Raw genomic sequence first — 20,440 nt, forward strand, 5'->3', positions numbered from 1 at the left:
AACTAAGTTAGATAGGCATGCATAAGTTGTAGGTATCGAAAGAAGAGGCCGTGAGGCAATCCAAACTCTTTTATGTAGTTTGTTAGGGTATGTGCACGTTGCAGATTTGGCTGCGGATCCGGCCCTGCGGATCCACAGCAGTCTTCCATGCGGTGTACAGTACCATATAAACCTTTGGAAAACAAAATCCGCAGTGCACGTGCTGCGGAAAATTCCAGCAGAAATGCAGCGGTTTATTTTCCGTAGCATGTCAATTCTTTGTGCGGAATCCACAGCGTTTTACACCTATTCCATAATAGGAATCCGAAGGTGTAAAAATGCAGGCGAATTCCACACAAAATCCGCAGGTAAAATGCAGGGCGTTTTAACTGCGGATTCGGCAGAATTCGCATGGAAAAATCTGCAATGGAATCTGCAACATGTGCACATACCCTTAAAGCTTTTAAGTGTTCCATTTCCTACTAACTGTTCTAAAGTCTGAATTCCCCTTGATCCCAACCTCAGAAACCAGTAAATTTGTCACCAGTCGCTGATTTTGCCATAATGGGGTAAAATTAGAGTATTCCCTTATCCCCAAAGTCTCTCCTCTGTCCCACAAGTTGTACATCGTTGCTAAGGTCAGTCTCAACACAGTGATCTATTTCAAGTATTTATTTATGTTAATGTTGATGATTATGGCTAACAGCCAATGAAAATCCAAAAGTCATTATCTCAGTAAATAAAGAGTCTGGAGGAAGAGTGGAGAGGCACACAATCCAAGCTGCTTGAGGTCTAGTGTGAAGTTTCCACAATTAGTGATGGTTTGGGGAGCCATATCATCTGCTGGTGTAGGTCCACTGTGTTTTACCAAGACCAAAGTCAGCACAGCCGTCTCCCAGGAAATTTTAGAGCATTTCATGCTTCCCTCTACCAACAAGCTTCTTGGAGATTAAAATTTCATTCTCCAGCAGGACTTGGCACCTGTCCACACTGCCAAAAGTACCAATACCTGGTTTACAGGGCCGTATTTAGAGTTTCTGCTGCCCTAGGCACTTTTAGTGCTGCCTCCCCCTTTGGTGAGTATGACACTATCGGCAGTGACTTTGGCAAGAATCGCTGATGTGAATGTCGCCTTTTGCAGCAGATCCGGCAGTTTTTCTGCATGTGCCGTGTAACGGATCACTTACGGCAACACTGGGTTCGGCCTCATTCATTCCCTATGGGATTTGCAGCACTTGCCATGATCTGGCAAATGCGGTACCATACCTCCCAACTTTTGAAGGAGGTATAAAGTTTGCGGCTCGCGTAGTGCGCCGTGGCAAATTTTAGGCCACGCCTCTGACCACACCCATTTCACAACTAGTCACACCCATATCCACGTCCCAACCACAGCCATTTAGCACTGCTGATCACACTGTTTTATATACAATAATTATAAACAAAAAAATATGGCCACACAGTGCTCCATACTGTATAATGGCCACACATGATGCTCCATACTGTATAATGGCCACTCATGATGCTCCATAGTGTATAATGGCCACACATGATGCTCCATAGTGTATAATGGCCACACATGATGCTCCATAGTGTATAATGGCCACACATGATGCTCCATAATGTATAATGGCCACACAGTGCTCCATACTGTATAATGGCCACACAGTGCTCCATACTGTATAATTGCCACACATAGTGCTCCATAGTGTATAACGGCCACACACAGTTCTCCATACTGTATAATGATCCCACATGATGCTCAATACTGTATAATGGCCACACATGATGCTCCATACTGTATAATGGCCACACATGATTCTCCATACTGTATAATGGCCATTGGCCACACGATGCTCCATACTGTATAACGGCCACACATGATGCTCCATACTGTATAATGACCACACATGATGCTCAATACTGTATAATGGCCACACACAGTTCTCCATACTGTATAATGATCCCACATGATGCTCAATATTGTATAATGACCCCCCTCCTTTATGCATGGCTCATCTCCCATCCCATATGCATGGCTCATATCCCCCCTCCTGTATGCATGGCTCATATTCCCCCTCCTGTATGCATGGCTCATATTCCCCCTGTATGCATGGCTCATATCCCCCCTCCTGTATGCGTGGCTCATATTCCCCCTCCTGTATGCCTGGCTCATATTCCCCCCCATATGCATGGCTCATATTCCCCCCTCCTGTATGCATGGCTCATATTCCCCCCCCCTGTATGCTTGGCTCATATTCCCCCTGTATGCATGGCTCATATCCCCCCCCCTGTATGCATGGCTCATATTCCCCTGTTGTGAATTCTGCTTTTGGGCTCCCTCCGGTGGTTGTAGGTGGTAATGCAGTTGTCCCTGAGTTGCAGTCCTGGTCAGGTGTATCTGCTGATTGCAGTTCTGACTGGGGTATTTAGGCTTGCAGGATTCATTAGTCCTTGCCAGTTGTCCATGGTTGTTGGGAGGTTTTGGTCCTGGTTTAGTTCTATCTGCCTTCTGCCAAATCAGCAAAGATAAGTGTCTGGTTTTGTTTTTGTGGCACACATGCTGTGTGCTTAATAATTCTGTGCTATTCAGTGTTTTTTTGTCCAGCTTAGATTGTGTCAGTATTTTCTCAGTCTTGTTGGATTCTCTGGAGGGGCAGATATACATTCCATGTCTTTAGTTAGATTGTGGAACTTTTTGTATTATCTGCTGTGGATATTTTTGGAAGGGTTTTAATACTGACCGCTTAGTATTCTGTCCTATCTTTCCCTATTTAGCTAGAGTGGCCTCTTTTGCTGAATCCTGTTTTCTGCCTGCATGTGTCTTTCCTCTCCTACTCACAGTCAATATTCGTGGGGGGCTGCCTATCCTTTGGGGTTCTACTCTGAGGCAAGGTAGTATTCCTATTTCCATCTATAGGGGTATTTAGTCCTCCGGCTGTGTCGAGGTGTCTAGGGTTTGTTAGGCACACCCCACGGCTACTTCTAGTTGCGACGTTAGTTCAGGTTTTGCGGTCAGTACAATTTCCACCTACTCCAGAGAAAGTTTCATGCGGCTCCAAAGTCACCGGATCATAACAGTACAACTGGCCAATAATGAGTTAAATGCATCTCAGAAGAAGGGAAGAAAGGTGTTGAGTCATTTTTTTTTTTTCTCTTCTGCAGTTTGCTTGGCCTTTTCTTCCCTCTTTTTCTCTGGGTGGCTGAGGAGTCTTGTGTTAGCATGGATGTTCAGGAATTAGCTTCTCGTTTAGACCAGCTTGCTGCTAGGGTACAGGGAATTTCTGATTATATTGTTCAGACTCCTGTTTTAGAGCCGAAGATTCCTACTCCTGAATTGTTTTTTGGTGACCGGTCCAAATTTTTGAGTTTCATAAACAACTGTAAACTGTTTTTTGCTTTGAGACCTCGATCCTCTGGTGATTCCATTCAGCAGGTTAAAATCGTTATTTCCCTGCTGCGTGGCGATCCACAGGATTGGGCATTTTCCCTGGAATCTGGGAATCCGGCTTTGCTTAATGTAGATTCCTTTTTTCAGGCTTTAGGACTATTATATGATGAACCTAATTCTGTGGATCAAGCGGAGAAGACCTTGTTGGCCCTGTCTCAGGGTCAAGAGGCGGCAGAATTATACTGTCAGAAATTTAGAAAATGGTCTGTGTTGACTAAATGGAATGATGATGCTTTGGCGGCAATTTTCAGAAAGGGTCTTTCTGAATCCGTTAAAGATGTTATGGTGGGGTTTCCCACGCCTGTCGGTCTGAGTGATTCTATGTCTCTGGCCATTCAGATTGATCGGCGCTTGCGGGAGCACAGAACTGTGCGCGCTGTGTCGTTGTCCTCAGAGCAGAGTCCTGAGCCAATGCAGTGTGATAGGATTCTGTCTAGAACAGAACGACAAGGATTCAGACGTCAGAATAGGTTGTGTTATTATTGTGGCGATGCTTCTCATGTCATTTCAGCCTGCCCTAAGCGGACAAAGAGGATCGCTAGTTCATTTACCATCAGTACTGTACAACCTAAATTTCTGTTATCTGTGTCCTTGATCTGTTCATTGTCATCATTTTCTGTCATGGCGTTTGTGGATTCAGGCGCCGCTTTGAACTTAATGGACTTTGAGTTTGCCAGGCGTTGTGGTTTTCCCTTGCAGCCTTTGCAGAACCTTATTCCTCTAAGGGGCATTGATGCTACACCTTTGGCTAAAAATAAACCCCAGTTTTGGACACAGGTGACCATGCGTATGGCGCCAGCCCATCAGGAAGATTGTCAATTTCTGGTGTTGCATAATTTACATGACGCTATCGTGCTATGTTTTCCCTGGTTGCAGGTACATAATCCTGTGTTGGATTGGAAGTCTATGTCTGTGACTAGTTGGGGCTGTCAGGGGGTTCATAATGATGTTCCTTTAATGTCCATCTCCTCTTCTTCCTCTTCCGAAATTCCAGAGCTTTTGTCTGATTTTCAGGATGTATTCGATGAGCCCAAGTCCAGTTCTCTTCCACCGCACAGGGACTGTGATTGTGCTATTGATTTGATTCCAGGCTGTAAGTTTCCTAAGGGCCGACTCTTCAACCTGTCTGTGCCTAAACATACCGCTATGCGGAGTTATGTTAAGGAGTCTTTGGAGAAAGGGCATATTCGGCCATCTTCTTCACCAATGGGAGCGGGATTTTTTTTTGTTGCTAAGAAGGATGGCTCCTTGAGACCCTGTATTGATTATCGCCTCTTGAATAAGATCACGGTCAAGTTTCAATACCCTTTACCTTTGCTTTCCAATTTGTTTGCTAGGATTAAGGGGGCTAGTTGTTTTACGAAGATTGACCTTCGGGGGCGTATAATCTTGTTCGTACTAAGCAGGGTGATGAATGGAAAGCTGCGTTCAATACGCCCGAAGGCCATTTTGAATACCTTGTGATGCCGTTCGGGCTCACTAATGCTCCATCTGTTTTTCAATCTTTCATGCATGATATCTTCCGGACTTATATTGATAAATTCTTGATTGTATATCTGGACGATATTTTGATTTTTTCTGATGATTGGGAGTCTCATGTGGAACAGGTCAGGAGGGTATTTCAGATTCTTCGTGACAATGCTTTGTTTGTGAAGGGGTCTAAGTGTCTCTTTGGGGTGCAGAAGGTTTCTTTTTTGGGTTTTATTTTTTCTCCTTCATCTATTGAGATGGATCCGGTTAAGGTTCAGGCCATTCATGATTGGATTCAACCCACGTCCGTAAAGAGCCTTCAGAAATTTTTGGGTTTTGCAAATTTTTATCGCCGTTTCATTGCTAACTTTTCCAGCGTGGTTAAACCCTTGATCGATTTGACAAAGAAAGGCGCTGATGTGTCGAATTGGTCCTCTGCGGCTGTTTCTGCTTTTCAGGAGCTTAAACGTCGATTTACTTCTGCTCCGGTGTTGCGCCAACCGGATGTTTCTCTTCCGTTTCAGATTGAGATTGACGCTTCTGAGATTAAGGCAGGGGCTGTTTTGTCTCAGAGGGATCCTGTTGGTTCCTTGATGAAAACGTGTGCCTTCTTTTCCCGTAAATTTTCGCCGGCTGAACGCAATTATGATGTCGGCAATCGGGAGTTGTTGGCTATGAAGTGGGCATTTGAGGAGTGGCGACATTGGCTTGAGGGAGCTAAGCACCGTATTGTGGTCTTGACCGATCATAAGAATCTGATTTACCTCGAGTCTGCCAAACGGTTGAATCCTAGACAGGCTCGATGGTCCTTGTTTTTTTCCCGTTTTGATTTTGTGGTCTCGTATCTTCCGGGTTCTAAGAATATTAAGGCTGATGCCCTTTCTAGGAGTTTTTCGCCTGATTCTCCTGAGGTTCTTGAGCCAATCGGCATTCTGAAAGAAGGGGTGGTCCTTTCTGCCATTTCCCCTGATTTACGACGGGTTCTTCAGGAGTTTCAGGCTGACAGACCTGACCGCTGTCCGGTGGGGAAACTGTTTGTTCCTGACAAATGAACTAGTAGAGTGATTTCCGAGGTTCACTGTTCTGTGCTGGCTGGTCATCCTGGTATTTTTGGTACCAGAGACTTGGTTGGTAGGTCCTTTTGGTGGCCTTCTTTATCACGTGATGTGTGTTCCTTTGTGCAGTCCTGTGGGACTTGTGCGCGGCCAAGCCTTGTTGTTCCCGTGCTAGTGGGTTGCTTTTGCCATTGCCGGTCCCTGAGAGGCCCTGGACGCATATTTCTATGGATTTTATTTCTGATCTTCCGGTTTCCCAGAGGATTTCGGTTATCTGGGTTGTCTGTGACCGGTTCTCTAAGATGGTTCATTTGGTGCCTTTGCCTAAATTGCCTTCCTCTTCAGATTTGGTTTCGTTGTTTTTTCAGCATGTGGTTCGTTTGCATGGTATTCCAGAGAATATTGTGTCTGACAGAGGTTCCCAGTTTGTTTCTAGGTTTTGGCGGGCCTTTTGTGCTAGGCTGGGCATTGATTCATCTTTTTCCTCTGCATTTCATCCTCAGACAAATGGCCAAACCGAGCGAACTAATCAGACCTTGGAGACTTATTTGAGATGCTTTGTGTCTGCTGATCAGGATGATTGGGTGGCCTTTTTGCCATTGGCCGAGTTTGCCCTTAATAATCGGGCTAGTTCGGCTACTTTGGTTTCGCCTTTTTTTTGTAATTTTGGTTTTCATCCTCGTTTTTCTTCTGGGCAGGTTGAGCCTTCTGACTGTCCTGGTGTGGATTCTGTGGTTGACAGGTTGCAGCAGATTTGGGCTCAGGTGGTTGACAATTTGGTGTTGTCTCAGGAGGAGGCTCAACGTTTTGCTAACCGTCATCGGTGTGTTGGTTCCCGGCTTTGGGTTGGGGATCTGGTCTGGTTGTCTTCCCGTCATGTTCCTATGAAGGTTTCTTCTCCTAAGTTTAAGCCTCGGTTTATTGGTCCTTATAGGATTTCTGGGATTATTAATCCGGTGTCTTTTCGATTGGCGCTTCCGGCCTCTTTTGCTATCCATAATGTCTTCCATAGATCTTTATTGCGGAAATATGTGGTACCCGTTGTTCCCTCTGTTGATCCTCCGGCCCCTGTGTTGGTTGATGGGGAGTTGGAGTATGTGGTTGAGAAGATTTTGGATTCTCGTTTTTCAAGGCGGAGGCTTCAGTATCTTGTCAAATGGAAGGGTTATGGCCAGGAGGATAATTCTTGGGTTTTTGCCTCTGATGTCCATGCTGCTGATTTGGTTCATGCTTTTCATCTGGCTCGTCCTGATCGGCCTGGGGGCTCTGGTGAGGGTTCGGTGACCCCTCCTCAAGGGGGGGGGGTACTGTTGTGAATTCTGCTTTTGGGCTCCCTCCGGTGGTTGTAGGTGGTAATGCAGTTGTCCCTGAGTTGCAGTCCTGGTCAGGTGTATCTGCTGATTGCAGTTCTGACTGGGGTATTTAGGCTTGCAGGATTCATTAGTCCTTGCCAGTTGTCCATGGTTGTTGGGAGGTTTTGGTCCTGGTTTAGTTCTATCTGCCTTCTGCCAAATCAGCAAAGATAAGTGTCTGGTTTTGTTTTTGTGGCACACATGCTGTGTGCTTAATAATTCTGTGCTATTCAGTGTTTTTTTGTCCAGCTTAGATTGTGTCAGTATTTTCTCAGTCTTGTTGGATTCTCTGGAGGGGCAGATATACATTCCATGCCTTTAGTTAGATTGTGGAACTTTTTGTATTATCTGCTGTGGATATTTTTGGAAGGGTTTTAATACTGACCGCTTAGTATTCTGTCCTATCTTTCCCTATTTAGCTAGAGTGGCCTCTTTTGCTGAATCTTGTTTTCTGCCTGCGTGTATCTTTCCTCTCCTACTCACAGTCAATATTCGTGGGGGGCTGCCTATCCTTTGGGGTTCTACTCTGAGGCAAGGTAGTATTCCTATTTCCATCTATAGGGGTATTTAGTCCTCCGGCTGTGTCGAGGTGTCTAGGGTTTGTTAGGCACACCCCACGGCTACTTCTAGTTGCGGTGTTAGTTCAGGTTTTGCGGTCAGTACAGTTTCCACCTACTCCAGAGAAAGTTTCATGCGGCTCCAAAGTCACCGGATCATAATATTCCGCCCCCTGTATGCATGGCTCATATTCCCCCCTGTATGCATGGCTCATTCCCCCTCCTGTATGCATGGCTCATATTCCCTCCCCCCTGCATGCATGGCTCATATTCCCCCCTGTATGCATGGCTCATATTCCCCTCCATGCATGGCTCATATTCCCCCCTGAATGTATGGCTCATATTCCTTCCCCTGAATGCATGGCTCATATTCCCCCCTGTATGCATGGCTCATATTCCCCCCCTGTATGCTTGGCTCAAATTCCCCCCCCCCTGTATGCATGGCTCATATTCCCCCCCCTGTATGCATGGCTCATATTCCCCCCTGTATGCATGGCTCATTCCCCCTCCTGTATGCATGGCTCATATTCCCCCCCCCTGTATGCATGGCTCATATTCCCCCCTGTATGCATGGCTCATATTCCCCCACCATGCATGGCTCATATTCCCCCCTGTATGCATGGCTCATATTCCCCCCTGAATGCATGGCTCATATCCCCCCGTATGCATGGCTCATATTCCCCCTGTATGCATGGCTCATATTCCCCCTGAATGCATGGCTCATATTCCCCCCCCCCCCTGAATGCATGGCTCATATTCCCCCCCTGTATGCTTGGCTTATATTCCCCCCTGTATGCATGGCTCATATTCCCCCCAGTATGCATGGCTCATATTCCCCCCCCCCTGTATGCTTGGCTTATATTCCCCCCTGTATGCATGGCTCATATTCCCCCCCTGTATGCATGGCTCATATTCCCCCCTGTATGCATGGCTCATATTCCCCCCCTGAATGCATGGCTCATATCCCCCCGTATGCATGGCTCATATTCCCCCTGTATGCATGGCTCATATTCCCCCTGAATGCATGGCTCATATTCCCCCCCCCTGAATGCATGGCTCATATTCCCCCCCTGTATGCTTGGCTTATATTCCCCCCTGTATGCATGGCTCATATTCCCCCCCCCCTGTATGCTTGGCTCATATTCCCCCCCTGTATGCATGGCTCATATTCCCCCCTGTATGCATGGCTCAAACCCCCCCTGTATGCATGGCTCATATTCCCCCCCCCTGTATGCATGGCTCATATTCCCCCCCTGTATGCATGGCTCATATCCCCCCCCTGTATGCATGGCTCATATCCCCCCCTGTATGCATGGCTCATATCCCCCCCTGTATGCATGGCTCATATCCCCCTGTCCTGTATGCATGGCTCATATTCCCCTGTCCTGTATGCATTGGCTCATATTCCCCCCTGTATTCATGGCTCATATTCCCCCCCTGTATGCATGGCTCATATTCCCCCCTGTATGCATGGCTCATATTCCCCTGTCCTGTATGCATTGGCTCATATCCCCCCCCCTGTATGCATGGCTCATATCCCCCCCTGTATGCATGGCTCATATCCCCCTGTCCTGTATGCATGGCTCATATTCCCCTGTCCTGTATGCATTGGCTCATATTCCCCCCTGTATTCATGGCTCATATTCCCCCCCTGTATGCATGGCTCATATTCCCCCCCTGTATGCATGGCTCATATTCCCCTGTCCTGTATGCATTGGCTCATATTCCCCCCCTGTATGCATGGCTCATATTCCCCCCCTGTATGCATGGCTCATATTCCCCCCCTGTATGCATGGCTCATATTCCCCCCCTGTATGCATTGGCTCATATTCCCCCCCTGTATGCATTGGCTCATATTCCCCCCCTGTATGCATGGCTCATATTCCCCCCCTGTATGCATGGCTCATATTCACCCCTGTATGCTTGGCTCATATTCTCCGTCCTGAATGCATGGCTCATATTCCCCCCCCCCTGTATGCTTGGCTCATATTCCCCCCTGAATGCATGGCTCATATTCCCCCACCTGTATGCAAGTCCCCCCGTCCCTCATACTCACCTGTCCCCCCGTCCCTCATACTCACCTGTCCCACACCGCGTGGCCGCGCCGACATCCTTCTGGCTCTGTCCCGACTCCCGACGCAGCACCTTCCTGCGTGAGCGGTCATGTGATACCGCTCATTAAGGTCATGAATATGGGCATATACCGGTCGGTTGGGAGGTGACCCAGGACTTATAAAAAACAAACAAACAAAAAAAACCTTGCTCAGGTGCCGCCCCCTGCATTGTCACCATCCTAGGCACGTGCTCTCAAGTGCCTAGTAGAAAATACGGCCCTGCTGGTTTACAAACAACAAAATCACTGTGCTTGATTGGCCAGCAAACTCGCCTGACCTTAGCCCCATAGAGCTGGGCTGTGGAGTCGATAGTTTTGACTTGAGATGTGTATACTGTATATACATTTTTAAAAATGTATTTTTCCCTCTTGCGGACAGCATGTGCAGATGGCCATGTGTGTCCATATATTTTGTGATTAATATCTTATGATGTGTGTATACATCTGTATATGCAAATTGCCTCTTCTGAGAAAAAGTGGACTTAACTCTATAGCGCCACCTGTTGGAAGTAGCGATCCTACAAGTCACAATCAACCCTCTAACGAGTCGTGCAATATGACTTAGGATAAAAGCCAAATCAGTATCTCAATTCGTAGACACGGTGGTGTTGCGGGCTATAAACCTACAAAGAGATCCGTGGCCAAAACGGAAAACATCCCCCTGTGGCTTCAAATATATATACCGAAAGATATGCTCAAAAGAGAGCAACAAAAGTTTAAATCTCCATGTTCAGATGAATAATGGGCAACTACATTGAAGCCCAAGTGACATATATTTCTCAAGAGATCATAGAATAACCAGAGGGAGTTAATGTAATAAACAGATATGGTTTTATTAAACATATAAACATATATCAATACAAAATATTTAGGACAAGTATGTAAATGGGTAGAATACAGTAAAAAGACGTGCACACCGGCACCGTACAAAAATATAGCAGAGGGTGCCGGAATGAAAAGAAATAAACGCGTCCCAATAAACACGGCCTCGCACACGATAATAAGAAAGACAAGGAGCATAAGTGGCATGCAGTTTATAAAAAACAGGTCGTATTCAGTTATAACCGAAAAGTGCCATTAGACTTTCTATGTATCATATCTGATTGAACCCCAGGCTACTGCTTACACTGAAAGGCTGCATGCTTCACTACATGTTCTGCCAAGGCATATGACCATGTGAGCAACCATTGGTGAGCTTAGGGGTTTTAATGTTAGTGTCCGGTGAGAGACAGTGGTTAGTATATAAGATAAGCGTTTCAAATCTGTCTCCTAAATCGAAAGCAGGCAGCAGTCATAATGAAAGTTAGAATGCTTTACCTTGTGACATGATGCTCTCTGTGTGCTGCCGCCGTGTCCCTGGGACGCGCTATGCCTCGACGCGCGTTTCACCGCCTACGGCTTCGTCAGGAGGCGTGGTTACAAGGTGAGGGTCACGGATTTAAATATGTGACAGAGGGGGCTAATCAGCGAATCGACGCGCTGCTGCCCGCGATGCCCCGCCCCCCGTGGTGGAGGCCCGGCGCGCGACGCGGGCGATGGGAGGGAGGACTTCCGTCATCACCTTCCATCACCGCAGCAACACGCTCGAGCCGCCCACCAGCACGGGGCGGGTGCAGCGCGCGAGCAGAGCGCGTCTGCGCTAAACGCTATGTTCAATTGGGCTGAACTGGTTCCCGGATATCAGCGGCAGAGGATACCAGAGCTGCACCATGGTAAGAGCTGCTCAAGTCAGCTGATACTCAGATGCCAATCGTCATCCACATAACAGAATGTAAATATCAACAGAGCATTCGGTATATGCCAGAACATAGGAAACATCCGTCAGGACATCAGGAATACAGGTATACAGGAGGGTGCGGTATTGGAGTGTGGACGACGGCCGTTTCGCACAAAAATGTGCTTCGACGGGTCCAGAGAGTAGATTACACCACGTCATTTCCTTTTAAAGGATCTCAGACGTGTAACCATAATTAGAAACATAAAATTTCAAAAATTGTGAACAATTTGTGATTGTGACATATAAAATAATCTACATACAGTCATACAATCTAGATCGGAAGCTTCATTTTTACATTTTCTCAAACCATCATACGATATACGATCTCAACTTATTTATAAGAATTACTAAATTACCTCTCTAATATCATCAGTGCCATACCGTATTAAAGAATCTTATAAAAATACAGACATATGCAGTTTGTCATTTAAGCCAATTGGTCCCTGAGCGTTTGCGTTTAGAATCCATGGTAAAATTACGAAAAATCAATAATAGTAATAAAACATTTAATGATCAAATTAATGAGTTAAAATCTCGATTTACAAAGAGAGGTTACCCCCTACAAATATTAAAAGAAAGCTGAAATAGATAAATTCACAAGATTTCTTGAAAAGAAAGAGAAAAAGAATTAATGAACCTGGTTTGGAAAAAAACGAGAATTTCGCTTTCTGTTTTAAGCACAGTAATTTAGACAAAGTTATCCATGTCTCTATCCGAAAAAATTGGCATGTGCTACAGAATGACAAAGATTTATCATCAATCTATAAAAACGCTCCAAAATGTGCATATAAGTGTGCCCATAATCTTTCGGATTTATTGGCACATAATAGTATATCTGTACCTAGAAATAATTGGCTTACCGGTAATACATCAACCGGGAATTATAAATGCGGCAATTGTAGGTTTTGTCATCTCCACACAACAAAAAATCCTTTACAAATAGGTTCTATTACTCATGTCGTAAAAGATTTTATTTCTTGTAAGAGTAAATTCGTTGTTTATGTTTTGTTCTGCCCTTGCCGATATTTCTATATCGGAAAAACAATAAGACCTTTGATTAAGAGGTTTGGAGAGCATTATAATTCAATTTCAACTGGTAAGGGCTGCCTAAGATTAATTCAACATATGAAAGAAAAACACGGAGCCAACCCTGATTTACTCAGCTTTGCTGGTATAGAAACCGTGACGTATTCCTCGCAGGGAGGTGATCAAAAGAGATTTCTCTTACAAAAAGAAGCCAAATGGATTCTAAACGCAAACGCTCAGGGGCCAATTGGCTTAAATGACAAACTGGATATGTCTGCATTTTTATAAGATTCTTTAATACGGTATGGCACTGATGATATTAGAGAGGTCATTTAGTAATTCTTATAAATAAGTTGCGATCGTATATCGTATGATGGTTTGAGAAAATGTAAAAATGAAGCTTCCGATCTAGATTGTATGACTGTATGTAGATTATTTTATATGTCACAATCACAAATTGTTCACAATTTTTGAAATTTTATGTTTCTAATTATGGTTACACGTCTGAGATCCTTTAAAAGGAAATGACGTGGTGTAATCTACTCTCTGGACCCGTCGAAGCACATTTTTGTGCGAAACGGCCGTCGTTCACACTCCAATACCGCACCCTCCTGTATACCTGTATTCCTGATGTCCTGACGGATGTTTTGCATATATTTTCTCCAATAAAGTTCACGAACATCACTGCTATCCTGGGGTGAGTGCCGCATATTCTTTTCTCTTTGGATGGCTTTTGGAACATTCCTGATATCTTCATGCAGAGCACCAAAAAACCCTTAGCGTTCGTGACGCCTGATTACCAGCTGTCCACTTTTAGTCCTGTCTATTGGAAACTCACATTGCTCTAGTGCCGTTCTACTTTTCACTTCTGCTTGTGGTTATATATATATATATATATATATATATATATATATATATATAATATCAAAACATATACAAAGTGAAAACATCTATGCTTTTAAATGTGACAGGTTAAAACAGGTATCAAACACAGGCCACCAAGTAGTCAGCATTGTTTTCAGTAAAGGTTACTACTAGTCCAGACTGTTCAGCAGCATTCATTGGATCCACCAGTAGTCCAGATTATTTATTCGGAATTATCCAATGAAAATAATATACATGGCTGAATCTCCCAGAGAGAACGGTATGCTTGATGATAGGACAGGACAACATCTAAAAAGTCAAAACAAACAATAAATATCAAAAGAATAAAAACAAACATAATCCATGACCCAATTAAAATTAGCCCACAAATAGATGTTTAGAGGAAGGGCTTGAAGCTGATGGCCTCGTTGAGGCCTTTAAGTGTAATAGTATCAAGTATCACTATCCACCGTGTTTCTTTCTGCAAGAGTTTTTGTTTAAGGTTCCCTCCCTGAATACCCATGTATACATGGTCAATGCCACGGGCTATAAGACCCTTTGGGTTGCATTGATGAGCATCCAAGAAATGTTTTGGGATGGTTTTTAAGAGATGTGGTTCTAGGCATTCTGCGTTTTTGATATCTCCTATATGCTCTTGGATCCGGATTTTAAATGCTCTAGTCGTCATGCCAATATATATAAGGCCACAAGGGCAACGTATATGGTATACGACTGCTTCTGTATTGCATGTGATGGACTATTTTATATGTCTTGTCACCCTTTGAGTTTAAAAACTCCTTTGTCCTAATGATGTTACGGCATGCAGAACAATTTCCACAAGGAAAACATCCCAAAGGTGGTCCTTTGCTATTAATTGAAAAAGGGTTGTTTATAGGGGGTATATAATGACTTCTGCATAATGTATCACCTAAAGTCTGGGATTTGTGCCATGTAATGGAGGGATAGGGTGTAAGTTGTCTTTGTAGGTCTCTATCTGTTAATAAAATAGGCCAATGCTTCTTAAAAATTCGATTGATCTCCATCCAGTTTGAATTAAATTTGGTAATGAATCTCGGCTGTGTGTCTGTCGGTATAATTTGGTTACGGGGGGGGGTTTGACAGAAGGTTTACTTTGGTGGTGTTGCGGGCTGTTGGCCCTCGTCAGTGCGAAGCATGAGAACTGATTTGGCTAGGTGAGAGGCTCTGGACTGGGGTCTAAGGGGTATCGTTTCTCCTTATGGCCAGAGATGGTATGTCACTCTCCATAAGGAGAAACGATACCCCTTATACATCTGTATATTCATCTTCTGAAGGCAGTATTTGCATATCCATAATTTGCATATTTTACTTACATTTTTAAATATATATCTTTTTTGCTTTTAATCTTGAGTTCCTTTTGTAAATAAATTGTTTGTATATGTTTATGTTCATTTTATTTTGTCATTATATACTTGTTATTTAACCATAATCTCACCAATCTGCTGCGTTAAAGGGACATAAAAGCTGCTCAGTTAAGCTTGTTACCAGTCCCCTCTGATACAGCTGCGACCGCAGACGTGGCCCACCCGATGCCTCCACGTGGACGAGATGGTGACATGCAGAACTAGATAACACAGCACAACTTCAGGTAAGAAGAAGGTTAAAGATTACTCAAACGAAATCACAGTACATAAACAAAACATAACTATGCCGGGCTCCCGATTCCGCACATCAAGAAAGGGTACATGTCTCAGGGAAACAGACGAAGGCAGGAGGACATCACGGGTTGATGCAGTCCAGGGTTATCTGGCACGTGCATGCTAGGATGGCCTCTATCTCAGGCCTCAGGCGTAGCACAGGCTCAGCAGGAGAACATCAGACACCGACCTTGGACAGACATCATCACAGGGTGGTACCCAGGGTACCGGCGGGACATCAGGATACAGGCAGAACATCTGGACACAGGCTGGACATCTGAACATCAGGAAACAGGCTGGAAATCAGGCCATCTGGACACAGACTGGACCTCTGGACACAGGCTGGACATCAGGGCACAGGCTGGACATCAGGACATCAGACACAGGCAGGACATCGGAACACAGGCATGACATTGGGACACCGGTGTGGCGGCCTAGGTCATCAACTGGGACATGGATGGCACAGAGCCAGGTAGCGATGGTCGGGGTCTGGGAACCAGACAGCGGTCGCCAGTCTCCGGACATCGGACACCATCTCCAGGTAGCGGTTGTCAGGTTCCTAACTACGGCCATCAGGCTCCAGGCATCGGATCTAGGCAGGAACTCAAGCGGGATGGTGCCAGCACTGCCGGGTTGTTCCGGGGCCAGACGGAGTTAGCACCACATAGCAGGCTGAGCACAGCATAGTAAACGCTCAGCAAAAACACCGGACTCCATCTTTAAAAGACGAACCCAGGTTAGTTCACAGTCACTGGGTACAGGGTTCCAGACACAGAGGTACTCCAGGAACATAACACAGAGGACACAGTTCAGACAGGGTCAGGTACAGGAACGGAAACAGGATCAAGGGTTCGGACCTGAGAATGCAGCCCTCAGGGAGGCGGGAAAAAAACCACAACAGAAACAGGCCTGGATTTGCTGCCTCCAGGAAAGACATATATGGGTACTCAGCCCCCAGAGCAGGTGGAAAAAGAAGACACAAACAGAAACGGATCTGGGTTTCCCAGAACTGAACGCAGGCAGAAGAGGAGCTGAACACCCCACACACATGGCAAGACTCAGAAACTTAATGTGAAGCTCTGGCAGCGCCCAACAGGAAAGAGGGAGTTTATATAGGAGCTGCCCCTCAGCAATAGGCTGGAGAAGGCAACTCAGGTGCACACACTAACCCTAATAAAAGCAGGGAAGGTGTGGCCGCGTGCAACCTAAGCACAAACAGAAACCATTACAGCACAGTCAGCACAGGAACTGAGGCTTAAGGTACCGTCACATTAAGCGACGCTGCAGCGATATAGACAACAATGCCGATCGCTGCAGCGTCGCTGTTTTGACGTTGTGTGGTCGCTGGAGAGCTGTCACACAGACAGCTCTCCAGCGACCAACGATGCCGAAGTCCCCGGGTAACCAGGGTAAACATCGGGTTACTAAGCGCAGGGCCGCACTTAGTAACCCGATGTTTACCCTGGTTACCAGTGTAAATGTAAAAAAAACAAACACTACATGCTTACATTCCGGTGTCTGTCGCGTCCCCCGGCGTTTGCTTCCCTGCACTGTGTAAGCGCCGGCCCTAAAGTAGAGCGGTGACTGTTATGATCCTTAGTGGCTGAGGATCACAAATAGACCAGCAAGTGAATAAACTTAGGACAAGCTCTAGGGAGATGGTAACTGGACTGATTGCAAATCTGAACCTATCCAACACAACTAGAGGTAGCCGGTGAACGTGCCTGAAAAATTCCTAGACGTCTCGAGCCAGCCTGAGGAACTAGCTACCCCTAAAGAGAAAGAAAGACCTCGCTTGCCTCCAGAGAAATAATCCTCAAAGATATAGAAGCCCCCAACAAATATTAACGGTGAAGTAAGAAGAAGGCACATACATAGGGATGAAATCAGATTCAGCAAAAGAGGCCCACTAGTACTAGAAAGCAGAAAATAGAGCAGGGGTCTATGCGATCAATAAAAAACCCTTACAAAATATCCATCCTGAGATTTCAAGAACCCACGCACCAACTAACGGTGTGTGGGGAGAAACTCAGTCCACTAGAGCAACCAGCAAGCGAAGGAATCACATTTTAGCAAGCTGGACAAGAAAACATGATAAACACTGCTGATCAAAAAACGAGCAAACAAAACTTAGCTTGTCCTGGATGGACTGGGAGCAAGGTAGTCAGAAGGAATCTGAGTAGCACTGATTACATCGACAGCCGGCAACAAGTGAAAGAGAAACAGAGCTATATAGGAACCTCCCAGAGGATAACAAACCAGCTGATAGCAAGAGACCAGCAGGATAACAAACAAAGCCACCAGGGGGAGCCCAAAGCAAAAGTCAAACCATACCACCAGTGACCACAAGAGGGAGCCTGAAAACAGAGTTCACAACAGTACCCCCCCCCTTGAGGAGGGGTCACCGAACCCTCATGAAAACCCCCAGGGCAATCAGGATGAGCCACATGGAAGGCACGAACCAAATCGGCCGCATGAACATCAGAGGCGACAACCCAAGAATTATCCTCCTGACCATAGCCCTTCCACTTAACCAAATACTGGAGCCTCCGTCTAGAAATACGAGAATCCAAGATCTTCTCCACCACGTATTCCAATTCTCCCTCAACCAGCACCGGGGCAGGAGGCTCAACCGGAGGAACCACAGGCACCACATACCTCCGCAACAACGAGCGATGAAACACATTATGAATAGCAAATGATGCCGGGAGGTCCAGACGAAATGACACAGGGCCAAGGACTTCCAGAATCTTATAAGGACCGATAAACCGAGGCTTGAACTTAGGAGAGGAGACCTTCATAGGAACGAAGCGAGAAGACAACCACACCAAGTCCCCAACGCGAAGTCGGGGACCCACACAGCGACGGCGGTTGGCAAAGAGCTGAGCCTTCTCTTGTGACAGCTTCAAATTGTCCACCACATGATTCCAAATCTGATGCAACCTATCCACCACAACATCCACTCCAGGACAGTCAGAAGGCTCCACCTGACCCGAGGAAAAACGAGGATGAAACCCCGAATTACAAAAAAAAAGGAGAAACCAAAGTAGCAGAACTAGCCCGATTATTAAGGGCAAACTCGGCCAACGGCAAAAAAGTAACCCAGTCGTCCTGATCAGCAGAAACAAAACATCTTAAATAAGTCTCCAAGGTCTGATTAGTTCGCTCGGTTTGGCCATTCGTCTGAGGATGGAAGGTTGACGAAAAAGACAAATCAATGCCCAACTTAGCACAAAAGGTCCGCCAAAATCTAGACACAAACTGGGATCCTCTGTCAGAAACAATGTTCTCAGGAATCCCGTGCAAACGAACCACATTTTGAAAAAACAGTGGAACCAACTCGGAGGAGGAAGGCAACTTAGGCAAGGGCACCAAATGGACCATCTTAGAAAAACGATCACACACCACCCAGATGACAGACATTCTCTGAGAGACAGGGAGATCTGAAATAAAATCCATGGAAATGTGCGTCCAAGGCCTCTTCGGGACAGGCAAAGGTAACAGCAAACCACTGGCACGAGAACAGCAAGGCTTAGCCCGAGCACAAATTCCACAAGACTGCACAAAGGAACGCACATCCCGCGACAAGGAAGGCCACCAAGTCTCTGGTACCAAATATCCCAGGATGGCCCGCCAACACCGAAGAATGAACCTCGGAGATGACTCTTAGTCCATCTATCCGGGACAAACAGTCTCTCCGGTGGACAGCGGTCAGGTCTATCCGCCTGAAACTCTTGCAGCACACGTCGCAAATCTGGGGAGATGGCAGACAAAATCACCCCTTCTCTAAGGATACCAGCCGGCTCTGAATCTCCAGGCGAGTCAGGCACAAAACTCCTAGAAAGAGCATCAGCCTTCACATTCTTCGAACCAGGCAGGTACGAGACCACGAAATCAAAACGAGAGAAAAACAACGACCAACGAGCCTGTCTGGGATTCAGCCGCTTGGCCGACTCGAGATAAATCAAATTCTTGTGGTCAGTCAAGACCACCACACGATGCTTAGCTCCCTCGAGCCAATGTCGCCACTCCTCAAATGCCCACTTCATAGCCAACAGCTCCCGATTACCGACATCATAATTCCGCTCGGCAGGCGAAAACTTTCTTGAAAAGAAAGCACATGGCTTCATCACAGAGCCATCGGAGCTTCTCTGCGACAAAACAGCCCCTGCTCCAATCTCGGAAGCATCAACCTCCACCTGGAAGGGAAGTGAGATATCTGGCTGACATAAGACCGGAGCCGAAAAAAAACGACGCTTCAGCTCCCGAAAGGCCTCCACAGCCGCAGAAGACCAATTAGTCACATCAGAACCTTTCTTGGTCAAATCCGTCAAAGGCTTAACAACACCAGAAAAATTAGCTATGAAGCGACGGTAAAAATTAGCAAAACCCAAGAACTTCTGAAGACTCTTAACAGATGTAGGCTGAGTCCAGTCATGAATAGCCTGAACCTTGACTGGGTCCATCTCAATAGTAGAAGGAGAAAAAATGAAACCCAAAAAAGAAATCTTCTGGACTCCAAAAAGACATTTTGAGCCCTTCACAAATAAAGCATTGTCACGCAGGACCTGAAAGAACAACCTGACCTGCTTAACATGAGACTCCCAATCATCCGAAAAAAACAGAATATCATCCAGATACACAATCATAAACTTATCCAGATATTCACGGAAGATGTCGTGCATAAAGGACTGAAAGACTGAAGGAGCATTAGAAAGTCCAAAAGGCATCACCAAGTACTCAAAATGACCTTCAGGCGTATTAAATGCAGTTTTCCATTTATCACCCTGTTTTATACGCACAAGGTTATACGCACCATGAAGATCTATCTTGGTGAACCAACTAGACCCCCTAATGCGAGCAAACAAATCAGTTAACAATGGCAAAGGATACTGAAATTTGACCGTGATTTTATTCAAAAGGCGATAATCAATACAAGGTCTCAGGGAACCATCCTTCTTAGCCACAAAAAAGAATCCTGCACCAAGAGGGGATGAGGACGGGCGAATATGTCCCTTCTCCAAAGACTCCTTTATATAACTCCGCATGGCAGCATGCTCCGGCACAGATAAATTGAAAAGTCGTCCCTTAGGAAACTTACTACCAGGAATCAAATTTATAGC

The sequence above is a fragment of the Ranitomeya variabilis genome, chromosome 4 (assembly GCF_051348905.1).
Source record: "Ranitomeya variabilis isolate aRanVar5 chromosome 4, aRanVar5.hap1, whole genome shotgun sequence".
NCBI lineage: Eukaryota > Metazoa > Chordata > Amphibia > Anura > Dendrobatidae > Ranitomeya > Ranitomeya variabilis.